At 36.3% G+C, this 20,406-nt stretch overlaps 1 long non-coding RNA gene across 2 annotated transcripts in view; it reads right to left on the reverse strand.

The window, feature by feature from the left end:
- Positions 1-1,500: 1,500 nt before the first annotated feature.
- LOC107309067 overlaps positions 1,501-20,406 on the reverse strand; it is a 112,772-nt gene continuing 93,866 nt past the window's right edge. For both annotated transcript variants that reach the window (XR_001553061.2, XR_004306395.1), the window contains exon 4: positions 1,501-1,810. This is a non-coding gene — a long non-coding RNA (uncharacterized LOC107309067). The remainder of the gene's footprint in view (positions 1,811-20,406) is intronic.

Genomic DNA, 20,406 nt, shown 5'->3' on the forward strand with positions numbered 1-20,406 from the left:
TCATTATTAGTATTAGAAAATGTTTTCCATCAGCAGGAGTGGTATTTGTTCTGATCAGAAGGGGCCATATCTGCAGCAGCCCAGTCCTTTTACTCTGCCTGTCAGTCATTCTTTAAGCCCCAAAATGTGCTGCCCAGTGTGAGGTGACCCAAAAGAATGTCCTTCCTAAGCATTTTGTTGGTGTCCTCCTCCTGCCTCTGCAGTGACTGCAGCTTTCTGTGAAGCTGCCCAGATCACAGCAGCAGTCCTGGCCTTGCAGAACAGTCCTGGCCTCCATTGTGTCAGCACTGTCTCTGTCATCTTGAGTTACCAGCTAGCATGAGGTAGATCACAGTATAGTATGAGGTTCTCGAACTTTGCAACACAACAGGCCAAAGGGAAAGGAAAAGCAAGGGGAGAAGAATCTGATATTCTGGTATCAGCTCACTCATTCACTGTCACAGTGTAAAAAATATTACTGCATCTGCAAGTCGGACAGCAATGCAATCTCTTGCACAGAATCCACACTGTCTCTTTCTTCTCTTACACATTTCTATGTGCCCAGGTAAGCCAAGCCTGCATGCTCTCCCCAGGGCCAAGCTCAGATCATTATTTTGTTTCTGCAGTGTCAGAGCTGGTGCTGCAGTTACTTTATTGGATTAAAATATGGATTAAAAATACTTCCTGTTGTTGCTATTCCTTCTATACACGTCCTGGTTAGAATTTCAATCAGCAATGCTTCCCAGGAGGTTTCCAGTAACAAACGGATGCCTTTCCAAGACTTCATTGCCAGGAAGAGTCAGATGAGGTTTCAGCCAATATCTGTGTTTACAGATTCCAGAGTGAGCTGAACTGAATTTGTCAACCAGAGTCATCTTAGGTTCACTGCAGCACCTGTCTGTACAGAACCACTTTTAGCTCTCCTGCACCCATGACTTCTGTCTTGCTAGTCATTATGGCACACCTCTCACCTTGGAAGGGCTGACAGAAAAACTGCCTTTGATCATGTGAGATAGTCTCATTATTATGGAGAATTACAGAAACAAAAGATAGTGGGTATGACTCACTCACTGAGATGTAAACACCTAAAATAGGTCAGAGCTAGATCCACATGAACATCCAGAGCTTCCTGGCTGGTGCAGGGCACCAACCTCAGCCTCGCATCAATTCTCAGCAGGGCCCAGCGGGGCCACTTGTTCTCCAGTGGGCACTGAGGCCTGGTGGCTGCCTCAGGGGGGCCAGGTAGATGGAACCTGAAAAGTATAATTTCCAGAAGAGGTCCTGTGGTAAAGAGAGGAATGAAAATAAAATAGAAAAGGATGTGTCACCAAGAAGCAATCACTAGCTATTATTTGGGGATTTGTTTTCTCTCCCACTCACTTCCCTTTCTTCTGTCCTCAGCTATCTAGCTATAAATAGAGGAGTAGTTGTCTGCCTGAAGCCATTACTTATCTGTATCATCTCGCTGAAGTGTACAATTAACTTCTGTTTCTAAAATGCCCATTGATTATAATTTTCTCATTGTGAATGAAGAACTGCAAAACATTTATTGATTCTTACACAGGTATACATAGGCAGTGAGCATTCACTTACGTTCAACACATTATTTTTTCCAGTTAGTGGCAGAGAAAGATAACTGTTAAACTGTTTAACTGCTTCTGATATTACAAATCAAGATTTGGAAGTTCTACAAGCACTAAAACTATCTAACATTTGCATCTCACCTCACTACACATTTTCTTTATTCATTTTCAGCTTTCAGGCCAAGAACAGAGAAGTGTGAGAGTTTAATCTGCTGGATCACTGTGTTGAAATTCTTCACGTATGAAACCTGAAAATAAAGAAAATGGTAAATTTGGAAGGTAATGATATTGATTATGATGGCATAATGTTTTCCAAACAAATGAGGTTTCCATTTTTCACCTCATATTTGCTCCTCTCATTGAAGATGGGATAAAGTAAAAACAGGTTTACCAAAGACTGAGCATGCCAAAATAACGTTTCCTTTTCAAGGTAAGAGTTTTGCTTTAAAAAGAATAAAATAATCACTAAATAATAGAATTACTTGATCTCGTATTCAAGATGCATTTCACGTTATGTCACATAGAAAACAATCAGTTAAGACAAAGAGCATAGAGGTAACAGATGAATTTTAAAATAGATAGAGAGATGGCTCAAAGGTAGATGGCAAAGGGTCCTGGTGCAAGGAGAAGTACCAATAAACAGCTGCCAGGGATGCCTCTCAAAGTTTAGTTTCAGGACTGATTTTAACGTTTTCATTAGTCATTTTGACACACAAAATAGAACAGGTTGATGAGTGATACAGGATGAGAAGAGGGCAGGTCTGAGAAGCAGGAAATGAATGCTGTCATGAAGAATGGCCTGAATAAATGCAATCATATAAATGAAAAGTTGTGTCTGATATAATGCAGACTCCTGTTGTAGGCTGGAATTACCCAGTTTAGCAGAGCACCTTTTGAAGTTGCTGACTGCTTTTTAGTGCCCCTTTTGTGTTCTGGTAGTCAGAAACCACTTTCCCTTTTTATTTGATTGGTAGCTAGTTGATCTGAAGCAGTAGGTATCATTTGGACAGCATGGGATGGTGGGCAATGTGGCCTGGGTGCATGTGTAACGTCAGCATGAAAATTATTATATTAATATAAAATGTTAGATGAAAAAGTAGCCTCCAAAAACTCATATCAAGGCATCCTAGAGAGTCTCATTCTGCTAACTATGTCATTACACATGCCTGTTGTTGGACTTGTGCCTTCTCCCATGAAGTGGAAACTTTCCAGGCTGAGTTTGGAGTTTGCTGTCACATTTAACACAATTCATAAGACAACTCAAATCTTTGTGCTGGAGCTCATCCTTGAGGGTTTTTTACATATTTTTCAGGTACCGTCATCCAGATTAGGAAAGAAACAAGACGACAGTGGTGAAACAAACAATCACACAGACCAAGTGTAGGTTTCTGTGAACAATGCACAAATAGTTTGCAATTCCTTCATAGTATTTAATTATTTTCACAAAGACCCTCAAAAACTTAGGGTAATAGAAAAAGTATTGTGAGTTGCTGGCATGCAATTTCTGAACAGAAGTAAAATCTGATATATGATAGTTAATGAACTTTTCTACAAAAAGTAATCTTAAAATATTATAAGAAAAAACAAGAAGATGAGAAAACAGAAAGATTCCAAAGTCTCTCTAGGAATGACACGAGAGACAGTTTTACTCTGCTGGTGGAACGTTCTGTCTTTAAGGTGTACAGAAGGCTACTGAGAGGTATTTTTTAATCCCACTTTGTTTCATCATGACTTTTTACAGTTTCCATTTTATATTTAGTTTCGTAATCCAAACAGTTCTGAATTATTTGTACAACAATAAAATATAGAGTTTTGCTAACTTAAACAAACTGTTCAGCAATCACAGCCCTGTATATACATTTTACATTCTTCTGTCTATTTTTAATGGCATTATCTAAAATAAAAAGCGAAGTATATTTTCAAAGAACTATCTTTAGTGGGCTTTGAAATAGCAAAAAGTTGAATGCATATTTTATTAGTTTACACAAGATGGAAATCAATGAGGGATCACATGTATTCTTTAAGCAAATTTCTTTTGCAGTCACTAAATACAGGAATATATTCAGACAATAAGCTGTAATTGCAGTTTCTCATCTGCTCTGGCCTTTTCCAGAAGCTACTGAGGGGCAGCTCCCTCCCATAATGGCTTTGTGAGGCCAACTAGAGCTAGACAGTGGGGAAAAGGCTGTGGGAAAAGCCTTCCAAATGAAGTGCTCCGCCCTCTGAAGATCACTGTTCTGAGCAAAGGACGGAGAGCCATGAGCATCAATAGAAAAACCTCAAAAGTCTCGTGAGCACTTTGGCTGCCTGTCCAAACTAAGGTTAAATGCTGCCCAAGCAATGTTACCTTAAGATTTCAAAATGCATCCTAATTGTAAGACAAATGCTTTCCTTCTTCTCTCATTCATATTTGCGCCAAAAAATAACATAAACAGAAATTTAAAATGGAGATCCAGACATACTCAAGCTCACATACACTGCTTGAGTGGCAGACACAATCCCATTGTCTTGAGAATTAGTTCTATTAGTCCGCTTTAGACTGTTTCACTGTGCTGATTTCCCTCCAGTCATGCGGTCCAATGACAATGCTGGACAACAGCTAAAACAGGGAATCTGTGGTGAACTCAAAACACCAGTTCAAATTCTCAATCATTTAAATTGTGGAAGGAATCACTTGTCATTTTACCCTTTCATTCTTAAACTGAGTTTAAATGACTCAGATGTTTTACTTTATCGACACTTCACTCCCCAAAAAAGTGCTATGTGTGACGCGCAAAAGCAATTAATAAATTATTCAGCTCAATCCCATGACTTTGTGCATTAATACATGAAGCCTCTGACCCCCTACAACAAGAATTTTTTAGTGATTAGACATTCTGGCATAAATAGGTCAAGTGTAGAGCTCTGGAGCCTCCTTCACCATCTGAATCTGAGTTTGCAGCATTTCTCTCCTTAATTATAAAACCCCAGAAATTGAGGGAAATACAGAAAAATCTGAAACCCTATAAATAACACATAGCAACACTTGGCTTCTTTGGGGTTTCTCAGGTGTTGTCATGTTCTGAACTGTGCAGCCAGCATTCTTCATACATTAATAATCAAGAGAAGAGACATTAAAGAATAGGAAATATGTGAATAATACAAGAGACAAGGGAAATATAATGAAAGCAAGTGTCCTTCACCTGACATTGGGCATGATCATTCTGTCCCTGAGCAAGTAAATCTCAGGCTTCAGGTTTGGTAATGAGGCAGTAACTTGCTTGTAAGTGCTACTGAAAGCAGATAAAGACAGCTGTACTTCCAGATAGCTGTAATTCTCCATTACTCATACTGCAAAATTGAGTCCTTCAAGATAATAGCCAAAAATTAAATAAGCCTTTTAACTGCACTGTGTTAAGTGGGGTCCCTCGCATTCCCGGGCATTAGGAAATGCTGCATTAAAAGCAGCTTCAGAAAATTTATCTTTCCCAAGCTTGCAAGCAGACATCTGATCAAACTGAACAAGGGCAGACATGCCAAGGTGACAGAGGAGCCATCAGCTTTCCCGTGTAGGGGGCTGGTGGGCAGAGCCAGGCAGAGCTGGGGGGCTGGTGGGCAGGCACTCTGGGCAGACACAACTATAACCTCCCTGCGCATCTCACCTTGTCCCACATTCGCTGGAAGTGGCAGACAGCATAGTAAATGCATGTAAATGTAGACCTGTGAAAACTGCAGTTCAAAATCACAACTACTTTGTGATTAAAACTCTTTAGACGCAGAGCTTATAACCCTACACTACCCAAACTCATTTTTTTACATTTAGGATGGCTTTGATGATAAGCTCCATCTAACCTGACTTTAGACAACTAATAAATACCTCATTAAAAAAATAAAAATAACAATAAAAATAATAAAAACAGTCACTACACTAAACATAATGTGCAGCCAACAAAGATCATCCTCCCAACTATTTAACTGACTGGATGATGGAATGATTGGTCTTTTCAAATAGAGGCAGTGCTTTATATAGACTTACATGGCTGTTGAGCTTCCAAGGTCTCATGAGATGAGAGAGATGAGATGAGCATCGCACAGCGGTGAGCTGAGAACTCCAAGGGATCAAATCTCAAAGATTCTGTGCTATTAAATTGTCCCTGAAACTCATTTGCATTCTTATGGCCCAATATAACACTATGATATCAATAACAGAGTAACAATTAACAAAACTGTATTTATGAGAGGAGAAAACAGAAATTCTTTCTGTCTTTTCTGTAACCCAAGTTTAAGGAAACACATTCCATTCTGGATCCATGTACAGAAATTATCCCTCTTGGTTGAAACTGGCAAATCCTGCTGACCCACACTTAGTTAGTTATGCTGATGTTCAGTTAGAAGTAGTGATTAAATCTCAAAAATAAAACATAAAAAGAATATTTCAAATTACAAGAAATGAGTCCAGGAAGAAAATGTGAATGTAGCCATAGAGAGGGAAACAATAAAATAAAAAATTAAATAAAATACTGAATTATAAAATAAGTATTCCACGTGATTGCAACAAAACCACAGTCTTTAATGGGAGTGACCTTCTTGGAAAACTGATACCACTTCTTTAGAAATAGATTTGAGCTGCAGAATTTGGATGCAGTTTTCTGGACAGCACTTCTCATCACAGTGTACATCAGGGTTTTGGTTTGACCAACTATAGAAATAGAGTCCCCTGACAACACGCAAGTATCTACTTGCATGCTAAATATGGGTTTATAGAAGTAAATGACAGATTACATATAAACACTCATCCATACTAATCCAGCAAAAAACATTCATGCCAGATTTTGCTGGTGTGTTTTTGAAATCCAGCTGAAAACATTATCCCTTTTTTTTTTTCTTTTTTCTTTTTCTCTAGCCTCAAATAACAAGAAAACAAAACAAGCTACCATCTCTCTATTTGAATTAAGCAATATATCTTTCTCTTATAAAAAAGATATGCTCTATGTTTTTTGAATGATGTGCAGTGATTAGATTTTGAAAGATGATGGGAAGGCTTTGGACGTGCCAAGTGGAGACCACGAAAGGCTCAAAGCAGTACATTCAGATCACCATTCTCTAATTTCATGCGTATAGTTGAGACCTGAGTTTTTTGTATTTTGTAATTCTTTCCTTCCTACTCAGGTCAAGCAGAAAGTTAAATAAAGTCAAATGTCAAATTTGCATTTACAGAATACTTTTTTTTTTTTTTTTTTCCCACTTACAAAAAAGTACACATAATACTTCTGTGTATGGCTAAGAGATTTATTATTGTAACAGTTTGCTTTCTTCTCTAGCTTCATGTTATGCTTTGGAACTGTTTATATGCTCCTTTTGTGATTCATGTGCCTAAAAGTCTGAAGAAAAAACACGAGTGTTTGTAAGCTCTCATAGGAGTAATCCATTAATAAAATGTCCATGGATTTCCAACCAATGCATTGTCCATTAGCTCATCAGCTAATTGTAAACCATACAATAGTTTACAATATGTAGATATGGGAGTTTCCTGCATGACAAAAGAAGATCTCTAATTTATGTGCATAGAGAACTGTTTAATTTTCAATTATCAGAGAAGCCTGGTATATGACGTCGCATCTAAAAGCATTTGACCTTTAGCAACTGCTAAAAGTAGATTCTATACAAAACAAGAACTTGGCAATATGAACATAACAATTGTATACCTTTGCTTTCACGCTTAGAGCAGTAAATCAGTTCTTATTTGTGAGTGCACTAGCTTTCCAAATCTTGTATTACATGAACCATCATGCTACTATTATTTCCTCTTTTTTCCATGGTGAACATGGTTTGAAATGTGTTCACTATGTATTTTTATTCTCCCTTGTAATAGGACTGTGTTAATACTAAACACTGAATTAATGAGAACAGGTGGCCCTTCTGTTCGCTCTGTTATCCCACCCCATCAATCTCTTTCTTTGAGTGAGATCTGCTACTTCTTTTTTTTCATGAATAAAGTGCTGCTTTTCAACTCAATTGATGTATAGTATCAAAAGAGTTTTTTCAGGCGTTGTTGTTACCTGAAGTTCCTATTCTCAGTGAAATCAATTTAATACAGTGCTTCTTCTATACACTGCATAACCTAGTCAATAGCTAAAATAGGTAAGGCAAAGTATCCAAAAATGCAGTGTATCATATTATAGAAATAAGATCTGTAAGTGGCTTCCAGTGAGATGTATGGATCATAGATTTACAAGAGTATTTGCATCTTTGTATGCACTAATGCTCCAGGAATGAGATAGGGGATGTGTTCATGGAGGTACGATAGTTTCCACTATTTTTCAGTCTTGTTTCTCTAAACAGAGGAATTCCAGACAGCTGCATGAATATTTATATTACCAAGCAGGATACAGGAAACAAATATATTTGTATTGCATTTTTGATTGCTTGAAAATCTCACATGGCGTGGTTAGAAAGAGGTAGCATTAGAACAGGCTGCAGAAGTCTGCAAAATAAGATAATGTCTAGTACAAATGATGCAGGGGAGCTAGAAAGCAAATAACGTGAACATCTGGCGATTTTTCAGTGACTGTTCTGCTGTAGGATGGTGGGTTTTAAAGAGTGTACTCAGAATCCTTAAGTTTATCTAAGGGTATAAATAGTGTTATAGGAGAAGGAAATATATCAGCAGCATGAAAGAAGAACAGTACTTTTGTATGGTTAGAAGTCTTGGATAATAATAATAAGCAGTAATAGCAGCAGCATACTTGGCTTATATTTTGGCCAAATATGTGCTAGGCTTCATTTACTAATACTGTGCAGTGAGTATAGGACAAGAATTTTTTCTTCTACCTGGAGTCAACAGTTTTGAAACATATGGTATTCATAAACAATATTTTCTCTCTTCAGTTATCCCTGCCATCTCAATAGTTAATGTTAAAGGGCAATCTGCCCCATTGTTCTTAACCTTTGATTTTGACTTCTATCAAGCAAGCCTAATTTTTAATCCTTTCCACTGAAAATTACTGTTTAACTTGACTAAGCTAACTTCTTCTTCAGTATGAATCATTATGTTGATGATATGAAAAAAAAAAAAGGAACAGTCTACTCAGAAAATAATGAGTTTCAAAATGAGGAGAAAACAAATGCAGATTTCAAGTTCCAGGTAAAAACTGACTGTAAGTAACAGCTTCAGTGTCTGCGTAGATGAAGTTATAAGCTGACCTTCAATTTTTCCTCTTCAATTGCTTCATATCCTGGGCTCGGTTTTCTGTGAGCTATCCAGACTAAAATGAGAGCAACAACTATTTATTTTTTTTTTTAATGAACTACTATATAAAATTTTAGAAGTAATAAGCAGAAAGTCATACAGCCGATGAAGCACGCAGTGGCAAAAGTGTAAATCATTACAGCTTCCAACTAATTTTTTGCAAAGCTCGCGTAAGGATTGATTGCACACTATTAGGATATAAAAGGTGTTCACTGTGAAGTTTTTGTGCATTTCTTCTGGTTTAGAAACGAAGATCAGCCCTAGAATTCCTTCATACCGACACTGCTATCACTTTTTACCAACTCTGAAGAAAGACATGGCCCAAGGATACGTGGAGGACATAGCTCTTTCTTCTGATATACCTTAGTTCAAAGCATCAAGAACTGGAAATGTAAAGCATTGTGTAGACATGGCAAGGGTGAATGAGCAGAGTGTCAGGAATGTCACAAATATACAGTACATTCTCTCTTTCCGAGGAATAGTCACTGACACTTTCTTGTGGTAGGCTCACACATATCTTTTCTGAACATGATTCAGTCTATAAAGATTTGTCCCTTTGTCTCCCATATCTTCATCCATCAGATCATATTTAACATTTTCTCTTATTCCAGGGCTACAATATGTTTGGTTTCAGATTTATGTGGGATGTTCAGGCCCTATTTGGATAAAGTAACAATTGAAAAATATTTAAACAAACAAAAACAGATAAAATTGTTTCAAATCATTTACACTGTAAATATTAATAGCTGTGACATAAATCACATTTAACATACGATTGTAGATATTAGAAGACTGAATATCTTGTACAAGGACTTAATTGGCACTATTAGTCTTTGTACTGATATTTGAAATTAGTAATCTTTTTTGAACTTTTGATCATTTAAGGAAATATATAAACACAGGAAGATCCAGTCATCTCCTTTAGGTCATTCCTGATTTTTCCCCAAAATAAAATGGCTTTAAAGAACAATCAAAGGCATTTTAGCTGAAATCTTGAGATAATGTGTTAATTTACAGAAACAAAAAACAAAAGCCCTAACATTTTAAAAAATATTTCAGAATTTAAAGTAATTTCTTAGTAGTTCCAAGCAGGTATTATAGTACCATAAAAATAGCGTGCAATTCTTGACTTTCTGAGGATAAAATCATTCAAGTCTGATGGCAATTTATTTAACATTTTCCAGTGCCAAACTAAAAAAAAAAAAAAAAAAAAAAAAAAAAATTATTCTAAAAATTATGTATAAAATATGTAAACAATAGATATCCTTTCCTGTTTTTCCTAAGGTACATATGAGAGGATAGGATGAAATGGAATGGCTGAAGATTTGGTTTACTAGGCTCTTTACCTTTGTGGACAATATGACCGAGTTATATAAATAAAATGACTCACTGTAGAAAGGTCTAAATTTTCTAAACCAACACAACAAATTCCAACTGTTTTAGCTAAAATTGATGGCTTTTTGTAAAGGTCATTCTATCACGTCTACGTAGTTTAGAGTCAAACCATTTTATTGATGTTTTTAAACTTGGGTATGTACACTTTCACTTAATCTCTAATGTTCATTGACATCTTATATTTGGAAATGATGTTATTGATATAAGATGTCACAGGTCATGTATAGTGTTTTCAGATAATTAAAACCATCTAAGTCACAGTTGCCAGTCTTTGAAGCAGGTAGGTAGCTGGAATTCAAAATATCACCTAAAATCCTCACCTTAAGGATATGAAAGCTACATCATTTGCTATCTATCTATCTATGTGTATATGTGTATATTTAAGCACGTAGTGAAGCAGTATACAGAGTACAGAAATACACTTCACCAAAAAAAAAAAAACAAGGACTAGATGACCCAAAAGGATTACACTTTGTTTTCTCATCTGTATTTCATGTGTTTTATTCCATAAAATTATTTTTAAGTATTTTCTTCATTTGCCTTACTTTACTGTAACTGAATCAAAAATGTTTGTCATAAATAAAAAATGTCTTTAATAAATGGAAGAAAAGTATTATGTAGCATAACGAAAGTAACAATTTCTACTTTTTTATGCCTTGTTTTACACTCATTTTTACTTGCTGAAAGCACAAGGAGAAACAAATATATATGTCTTTTCCACTCAAGATATTTAGCAAAAAAAAAAAAAAAAAGGAAATAGCTTTAATTGACATCAATGCTAAGATTCCATGAGGGAACACTATTTTTATCTCCATTAATTGTGATACGCAAAGGATGTATAAAAATCAAACTTACTGATGATAATACCACGTACCCCAGAGCACCCTCATTTTTCTAATATCATCTCCTATTTTGTATTTCTTGAAACACAATTACTCCAAGTTAATCAGAAATTCAAGGATAAATGTTTTGAAAAAAAATATCAAGACAAACATAAAAGTTTTCTTAAGGAAATCTGTGATAATGCATTCACAAGAAGTTGCACTGTGGTTGGTAATACTTAAAGTTCCACTCCTTCCTCTGGACCCTAGGAATATACAAACAACAAATCAGTCTGCTCCCCAGCTTACTGTCTAATTCCCTTGGTCCTACCTCTGCATAGGTGGTGTTTGATATGTGCAGCTTCACCAAGGAGTGGGTATATGTGCAATTCTAAGAGTCCTGAAGCCAAATTTTGGGTGCTAGAAAGCAAAGTATCTTAATTCCATGTCAAGTTGAAGGTATTGAAAAAGATTGACCTGAAGAATACAGGGATTCATGTTCTCTTCTGAATTATACCAGTTCCTCCATATATATATATGGATCTGACCCAGCAGAAGGAATGCGACAAAGGAATGATCTGGTTTTTGGTTGGAGGACCTCTGCCCAATATTCTGCCTGTTCTATAGCCATTAGCAGAGAAATCCTTCATTTACTGTGTCCGCTGAACAATGGCTTTTATTCTGATAAAAACTGTTAATTTCACTAATCTTTGTCTGGCTCAGTTAATGAAATGTGGAATATCTGCTGAAGAGGAAAATAAGTCAACAAAACTTACTGCATCAAATACATACTACTATGTGGATGTTTTTTTTCCTAAAATGCTAAGAGGTGAAAAGCTAGTACATTTATCCAGCTTGCCATTCAGTCATACGAGCAATTACTTGCTAAAATCAAATGACGTCTAGATACTGGACAAAGATAAAGTTGAAAGATGATTCATTAAAAATATTTTTCTCCTCAATAAACAATTTGGTTTTTGAAGTAAATTGAACATAAAGAGTAGGAAGGAAGAAGAAAAATTTGAAATTTTATCATACCATTTTAAGTTTGCTTATGTCACAGAGAAAGTAAATGGCAATAGAGTATAAAGGAATCTAATCCGTAAAGGAAGAGAAAAAGGTTAAAGAAGTCAACAGTAATTAAATGGTGATTGAAGCTGAAAGAAAATTGATCTGTGTTAGCTGAAGGCCATTCTTGCCTTTTGGGATGTTATTCATCGGTGAAGAGGGGAAATAAAGGTTTTTCTTGTTTTGATATGGAAATGCATGTCATATCTTCTTAGCCTATGGTGCTGTGACTCAAGACTACACTGAGTTTCTGGTACACTGATTCTAATGTCCTATGCATGCTAGTGGGTATTGTGTAAAGATAAGATGCTCTAACAAAGCTTGGCAAGGTCAAAAGGCATGGGAGCTGCAGCGGTTTGCCTGCTGTTTTGTCTTGGGGCAAAGAAAGAAAAGCACCCTAAAGCAAATGAATCTAAATAGGGGTAGCACTGACACATCCATGTAAAAGCTGTGCAATACCATGACTCAGGGATGCAATGATACACCCACAACACATCTGAAGTTTGACTCTTCAGGGGGGATACTCTTATTGCTAGCGTGGATCAATATGAAAGGAACATTATGTAGAGAAGTTTCACAAATGCCAGCAGCACTGAAAAGTACCTTAGAGTTTTGGTTTACTGCTTCAGATGTTGATTAGCTTTCTGTCAAAGCATGAAGAAATATAAACCTGAATCTAAACCTGTAACTCTGCTCTAGTTACATATTCTCCGTAACAAATGAATTACCAAATGCCACTGTAAACAGTAGTTTCTAGGCCAGGCAGAATCCCACTTCACAGAAGTCTTCTGTTCTTGCAAAGATCAGTGCCTCTTCCATTCCCCAGGGCCTTATAAAACAGAATACATTTCCCTGTTGTGAGATGTGGAGTGTGTGCTGTAGGCAAGGACCAGACCTTGTGGATGATCACTTGTGGAAGAAACATTGGACCATGGTAGAGGGTTACAAAACCTGCAATATTTACTGATTAGAGAACTAATCCTTCCATCATCGCTTAGTTGCAGTTTCTGTTTATGTCACTGGGAGTACTAAAGGTGTTATGAGTCAGTACAGCACTATTTGTTCGTAGTTGTATAGATTTGTTAAATTAAGTGAATTTAAATGGAAAATCAAGTCTTTTGCCTTTCCTAAAGAGTAGCAGACAGCTACTAGATGATCTGGACTACATTTTTATGAGGTTTTTTGTCTCTAGAGAGAGCTGCATGAGTATGAGTGCAGAGTACCATTAACAACATTTATGTTAAAGAAAGATATCAATTCTTCCTCTAGTGAAGAAACAGGAGAAATAACAAATAAAGTACAACAACCCTATTTTCTTGTGAAATTATATCAGAAATCTTTCTGTTCTATAGTGGATATGTCACTAGCTGCCTGCCATTATTTTGTTTAACTTTGTGAAGTGTAATGATGATAAAAATCATTTGGTGCAGCCACATAAAAAAATAGCCTAGAAAGGAAAGCTTAGGCTTCATCACACTTCTCTTTTGCCTAGCAGATCACTTCAACCACTCAGGCTATTCCTTCTCCTTCTTCAGTCAATTTTCATCTGCATCTACTAGTGTTGTAAATGCCACAGCTCAATTTCTTACCAGTTTTTTTTTGGGGGGGAGCAGACACAGTCCATTTTGACTTGCTGAAAATCTGAAGTCAGTGTACTCCAGAATCTATTATTAGGTATTAGAAGGTATATACCAATGGGAAATAAATAGCAGACAAGCCATGATCTGTGAAGTCAAATTAGGATAAATTCAACACTAAATTCTCTGACCTAGAGATTAAAGCAGTAGAAATATTTCATACTGAAATTCACTAAAGCTAGAGCTAGCAGGACCTGAAAATTTCAGTGCTTAAATTTCAGGCATTCTGACATTTCAAGCATCCACTTATATTTAGGCTTTCTAAGAAGATTATCTGGTACCTGGAGGCTGTCTAGTGTGCTGGCACCACCAGGGGAGATGTGGTGTTTCCTAGTGCCATCAGCTCAGTGAGACATGGAGTTGACAAGGGCTCTGTACAGCTTCAGCACAGGATGACCAGGGTCATTGTGCATCCACGTCACACAGAGCACCTTCTTAATTCCCTGCATGTCAGCCACAGTAAATGCTCATGGGCTTGCTTTTATCTTACATCAATTTTCAATATGACTTTTCTTTGAGGTTTAAAATAGCACATATTCCCTGGCACTTGCTATGCACAGGTGTTTTATGGTTGTACAGAGTTTCAATTCATCTGTCAAAAATGTGCTCACCTACTGTGCGGGCAGATACATCTGAGCTTGTCACCAAGGACTCACTGTATAGTCCACAGGATGCTCTATAGACCTCAAAAGTAGGTCACATGAATCATTCCTTAGAAACTAACTCCCTTTACTCTCCACAGAATATAAGAAGACCTAAGGACAACTAACTCAGATGTAAACATCTACATTGCAAATCATTAAGATTATGTGATGTAATTTCTGAAAATAAGGATGACTTAAAATTGTCAGCAGCAATTTAGTGGGAGTTTTAAGCATCTCATTAATATATAAACATTAGATTTAAGTGCCTAAGTAGCTGCTAGTCATATACATCTCTTGGTTGATTCAGTCTTTGGTCAAAATTTGGATAACTGAATTTGTACTTTTGAATGAGAGGTCCAGTTCCCCCTCTTGGCACCTCAGAGCTTCACAAAGACCAAGAGTCAGTGCACCAAAGTTGGTCAGGCCCTGCTGCAGAATTTTAGACCTGGGGTACTCTTTCAAAGACTGTTTATTTCAGAGGACTCAGGTTTAACTTTTTCCAAAACCCTGGTGTTTGTGTAAAAGATGACATTAGTTTCTCTATTAACTCTGCACTGTTCTGTCACAGACTGGATGGCCGTGGCTCCATTCTGATTGTGACCAAATGAGTTTGATTCTGTGTGTTTTTTAAACTGCACGTTAGAAGGTCTTTCAGACTTGGAATAAAGTACAAGTATTTTTTGCTGATGGTCTACTTCACATTGATTCTTGGAGATATAATAATAGTATGTATGACTCCATAGCTTGAAAAGCATACAACTTGTAAGGGGGACAACCAAGTCTATATTAAAAATTATTTATATGTATTAACCAGTGGACAGATAACATGAAGCAGAAAAAGTCACAGACAAAATCACAAAGACCTAAAGCAAAATAAATGTCTAAATTCCACTACTTAATGCTTTACTAAAACTGTAAGAAAAGGAACATCTACAACAAGAAGAAAAAAAAAAGTGTTATTGTACATATTGTACAAATATAGTCTTCCTGTTAATATGGAGATAGACTTGAATTATCTTAAGAAAAGTAAGAATAATTCTCACAGTTCAATTTTAACCACTCTGAAATATCAGAAAGGGAAGAAAAAGCCAACAGTTTCTTACAGCTGCTTTCTGTGCAAGACTAGTTTTTTAAGAAATCCAGTTGAGTATCTCAGTTAACAGAAAAACAGAGCTCTGTACAGCTCAAGTGTGTCCTTCTAAAACCTTAAATCATATCCAAGCAAGGAAAATACCATCATAAATTCTGAGAGCTTATATTTGAAAATGCTGTAAGGTCAACAAAACTGTTACAAAAATATACTTTTTAAAAACAGGAAGCCTTTCAGTTAGTCTACAGGGCCACTTTCTGGTAATGATACAGAAGGAAAAGCTCACTTCAGAGTTTATATGAATTATACCAGTGTTCACATTCACATTCAGGAATAATTTTTTCTGTTGTTGAGTACTGAGCAGAGTATCTCTTTGAAATTGAAATGACTACAGAAATGGATAAGGAACAAATGGACAAATGAACAGTAAAAAATAGCCGAGAGCAGATGTTATTCAGGCAGTTGTTCTAGGACAATGCAAGGATGCAATAGCTGAGTTATTACTGGGGGTATGTAACTTTTTGCCTGAAACTGCTTTAGTAAAAGGACTGAGACTGCCAAATGGGATGTCAGTTTATAGAAATAATTCCAGGGAAGATTTGAGGAACTACAGGCCTGTGAGTCTGAAATCTACAGCGCACATCAGTAGCATGTTTAATAAGAATAGAAATAATACACAGCTGGAACTACTCTCTGTTTTTGTCCTGTGAAGTATTGCTTTATAAATTCAGAATAGACTGAAAAATAAAAAAACATGTAGATAAGGATGATCTGGTAGGTACCATCTACTTGGATTTCCAAAAGGCTTTTTACAAAATCTCTCAGTAAAGATTTTAAGAAAGTTAACATCTGTGGCCTAAAGGGGAATTTTTCTTTAGATGAATATCTGAATGAAAGACAGAAAATGCAGGGTAGGAGTAAATGTTTAGTTTCACATTGGAGGGAAACCACAGAAAGAATTCTTCAGAGACTGTTCGATATATTGAAAATGTCTTGGAAAAGGGACAAGTCAAGCTTGCTAATGGTAGTTAGTCACCCTGAACATCAAAGGACAAGGGCCAAATGTGGAGGACTGCAGGCAGATTTTATGTCACTAGGCAACTGAGCAATAAAATGGTGAAGGAAATTCGGTGTTGAAAAATTTAAAGCAATGTGCATGGGAAAATTCTAGCTTTATGTAAAAAAAAAAATAAAAATAGAGGCTCTGTGGTGGTCTTTACTCCGAGGTGCAAGATATAGTTGCAAAGATGGACAACTGAATGTAAATGTCATGTAAGTATTGAGTAGTTGTCAAAAAGGCAAGTAAAAGATTTAGATTTTATTTTTAGGAAAGGGATAGAACAAACAGGGAACATCACTACACCGTTATATAATGTCAAGATCTTCCTATGTCCCAAGACTTTCAAATTGTGGTCTCTTTATCCCAAAGAGATGCTATAGGTCTAATTCACATTCTAGGCAATGTGGTCTTCAAATGAGGTTTAGATTTATGAAAGTATCAGTGACATCAGGTTTTCTTTCTTGCATTTCTCAGAAAATATACATTTGAATATGGTTTTAACTGATATGCTTCAGTATTCTTATAGCCTTATTTTATGGGGGTATATATATATATATATTTTTTTTTTAATTAAATAAATTACTCAGAAAAAACATGCCACTTGCAGTTGAGTACTTTTAATTCTAATCTATGGCAGGATTGTTAATGTTTGTTGGTCAGCAGGATTTCTTAATGGTGACGAGCATGCCTTCTTTTGACATACTGAAAATTTCACAAATCAGTCCACTTGAAATACAAACAATCAAAACACGCAGAAGTAATCCCTCTTTCAGATGTTGAGATAATAAAATATTTCATAGAGAGATAATAAAACTTAACTTAGCTGATAAAGGTACAAGAAATAGTGTCAGCAAGTATAAAAACAAAATTCTAATCAAGATGGGACCAACAAGCATGGTTTGGTTTCAAATTATTTAATTTTGGCAAGAAAAGCAGTCTGTAAACAGCCTTCCTTATGCAATTTTGAGCTCAGAAGTTTTTAATGAAAGAAAGCAACTACTAAACAACATAGGCTTAAGTTGTGAAATTCATTGCCAAAGGATACTGCAGAAGCCAAAACTATAATGATCGTACAAAATAATTGTACAAATTAATGGAAGAAAATGTCCACTAAGTGGTGCAAACCCAATGACTTGGGTATATGTTCCAGCTCTTATAATTTGCGAACTGTCTGGAACCAGAAGGACGTACAAGTGAGGGATGAAAGACAACTGTCTGACGAGCATTTATTTTGCTCAAAATAGCAAACTTTATGCTCTCCTATTCTGACTACAGTATTCCATCACTATTCAAAAGAAATACTAGCCAAATTTAAGTTTAAACAGGAATAGTCTGAACCAACTTTCCTAACTGGAAGTCTTTTACTTTTAAAAAAATATAACTAAATAAATAAGAAAACAGAAAGATTAAAGCCTTTTAACAATGTCTTCAACAATCTTTTAAGGATAGGCTGCATCATATGTAAGTAGTTACAACATTCTAGCAGAGCAGTCTGACATTTGCAGTTCACACTCACCATGTTAACAAAAAATTAAAGTGTTGAGTTCTTCTCACTCCCCATGCATCATCCTGCTCTCCTACTATAAGTGCTTTTGGGGAGAAATTGTGATCTGAAGAGATGTTTAATTCCTGAAAGAACTCCTTTGATTCACAATGGAAGATGCGTGAATTTTACAAATCTCTACCAAAAAAAAAAAAATAAAAGTTTTTTGTTAATAGTTGGTGAAAAAGCCTAAGGAAAATGTGTACCTAATCCTATTAGCTGACTTAATATAGAATTATTAAAAGCCTTGATACACAGGATTTAACACAATCTTTCTAGCAGGGTGTGATGTAATCTATTTTTGTTCCTCTGCTAGCAGATGGCTTACCTTTAAGTAATTTCCAATATGTTAGGAGATCAAAAGCCATCCTTACGCCACTGAGGCAGTAATCGTTCCTCTCTGCTGGGGGTTGCTTGGGACTGCAGTGGGGATATGCAAAGGCTGCTGGCATTTCCAAACATAGAAGGCCGACATTTCTTCACACTTTGAAGTTAATAATCCTTCAGAAGTTGAAAAACTGAGAGATTTTCAAAACCCTTTTAATGTTCTATATGCCATGTGCTAAAGTAAATATCTGCAAGTAATCATTGAAGACTAGTGTAAGGAAGAGCTTCCCAACACGAACACTGCATGAAAGTTCTGCTGGACTGTGCAAGGCACATGTCTGTGCTACTGGGTATGATCTCTCTGGATTGCAAACACACCATATTTATTTAGGGGTCACAGTTTTAGCTCTTCTTACCTTAAAAGTAACAGAATGAATGGTATCATTTCAATGTGACTTAGAGGTAAGAAACAATGAACTGACATTTTCCAAAAAATAAATGTGCAGAAGTTAGTTCTCAGAAATAACGATAAAAAGATCTGTATTTAAATGATCCAAAACCTGACACTTAACAAATATTTAAATAATTTAGAATTAAGTTTGGAATTAGCTTAGTCTATATGAAGGCCTAAGGTTACTGAAATAACTGAAGGCCATTTCATGTGAAATTAAAAATAATACTTGAGTTGAGTGTATTTATTCTTGAAATGTTAAGAGTCTGACCATTCAAGAGCAGGAAGTTGGTGACTTAACACCTGGAAAAATGTTTGCTTCTGCCAGCTGTATCTTCTCCACAGTTGCAGTGATTTTTTTCTTCTGTTTGGATTTATTTGAGTCATTCATTCAAGCTGAGATACTAATCAAGTATGGAAAAACAAGAAAGCTTGCTTTCTTCTTTCAGTATATGAATAAAAATTATGTGGTAGAGACTTGGATATGTTAGATTTAAACTTTTAAAGAGCAGAATGATGAGAACACCTCAAAAGCATTAATGAAATGCAGGCAGTATGCTCATAGTCATTTTAACATATTTTGAAAATAATAGTCATAAGTTTCTTGAACATTTGAGTTATCTAAGACAGTTTCCTGCAAGCATCCAAAAACAATTAATAGGTTAATTGTGACCAAAACTTTAATCAGCTTGTTTGTAGGAAGTATCTTATACTGTTTTATCACCATAATAAAATACAAAATGAAGTCAGAATGAGGTACAGTAAGACATATTACAATCATATGCTCTTGAACATCTGCTGTCAGCACAGCACATTGTGCCAGGGTGATCTGAGGTACCCTAAGGTGTCAATAATATCTGGAAGCCAAGCCAGATGTGTGCCTCCCTGCCTGGTGAGGTTCAGAGCTCGGGCAAAGTTACCACTGCAGTCTCATCTATGCATCCTGTCAGTATGGAAGATCAGGAGGGCTCGTTAGCTCCTCTCTGCTGCATTCAAGCAAGTGCAGAAACCTTCTTCACTGTTAAACTCCCTCAGCAGGAGAATTAACTCAAAGAAAGGTTAGGGCAGGACCATGTCAGGGTTCTGCAGTGCAAAGAAAGAAATTATACTGAAATCATGTCCAGAAGCGTTGCCTCAGTGCAATTTATTTCTGCCAAGGTTGCAGTAATGCAACAACAGTTTCAATGTGCCCCAGAATCAGCTTCATTTGTCCAGTCATTAATACAGAGAAATATCAGATACTGAACACTCTCAGATAGCATTCAGCAACTGATTGCTAAGAACTAGAAAGAAAGATTGCCAGAGAAATTCTTCATTCACAGTAACAAAAATAAAACATTATAAATATTCTACTATTTGGGCAGTACTGTAAAATGTCTGATTTACTAGGGAGAACTAGAGATAGAAATTGCAATAGTTGCTGATACCATTTTTATATTGATTGTTGAAGTAAGAACAGCCTCTTTGACAACTATCTCTGCCATCTTCATGGCCTGGGCTGTGGAAGGCCTGTGCCTTGCTCAGGCCCTCCTCCTCTCCTCTCCTCTCCTCTCCTCTCCTCTCCTCTCCTCTCCTCTCCT

Source organism: Coturnix japonica, chromosome 2, assembly GCF_001577835.2.
Source record: "Coturnix japonica isolate 7356 chromosome 2, Coturnix japonica 2.1, whole genome shotgun sequence".
NCBI classification, from domain to species: Eukaryota; Metazoa; Chordata; class Aves; order Galliformes; family Phasianidae; genus Coturnix; species Coturnix japonica.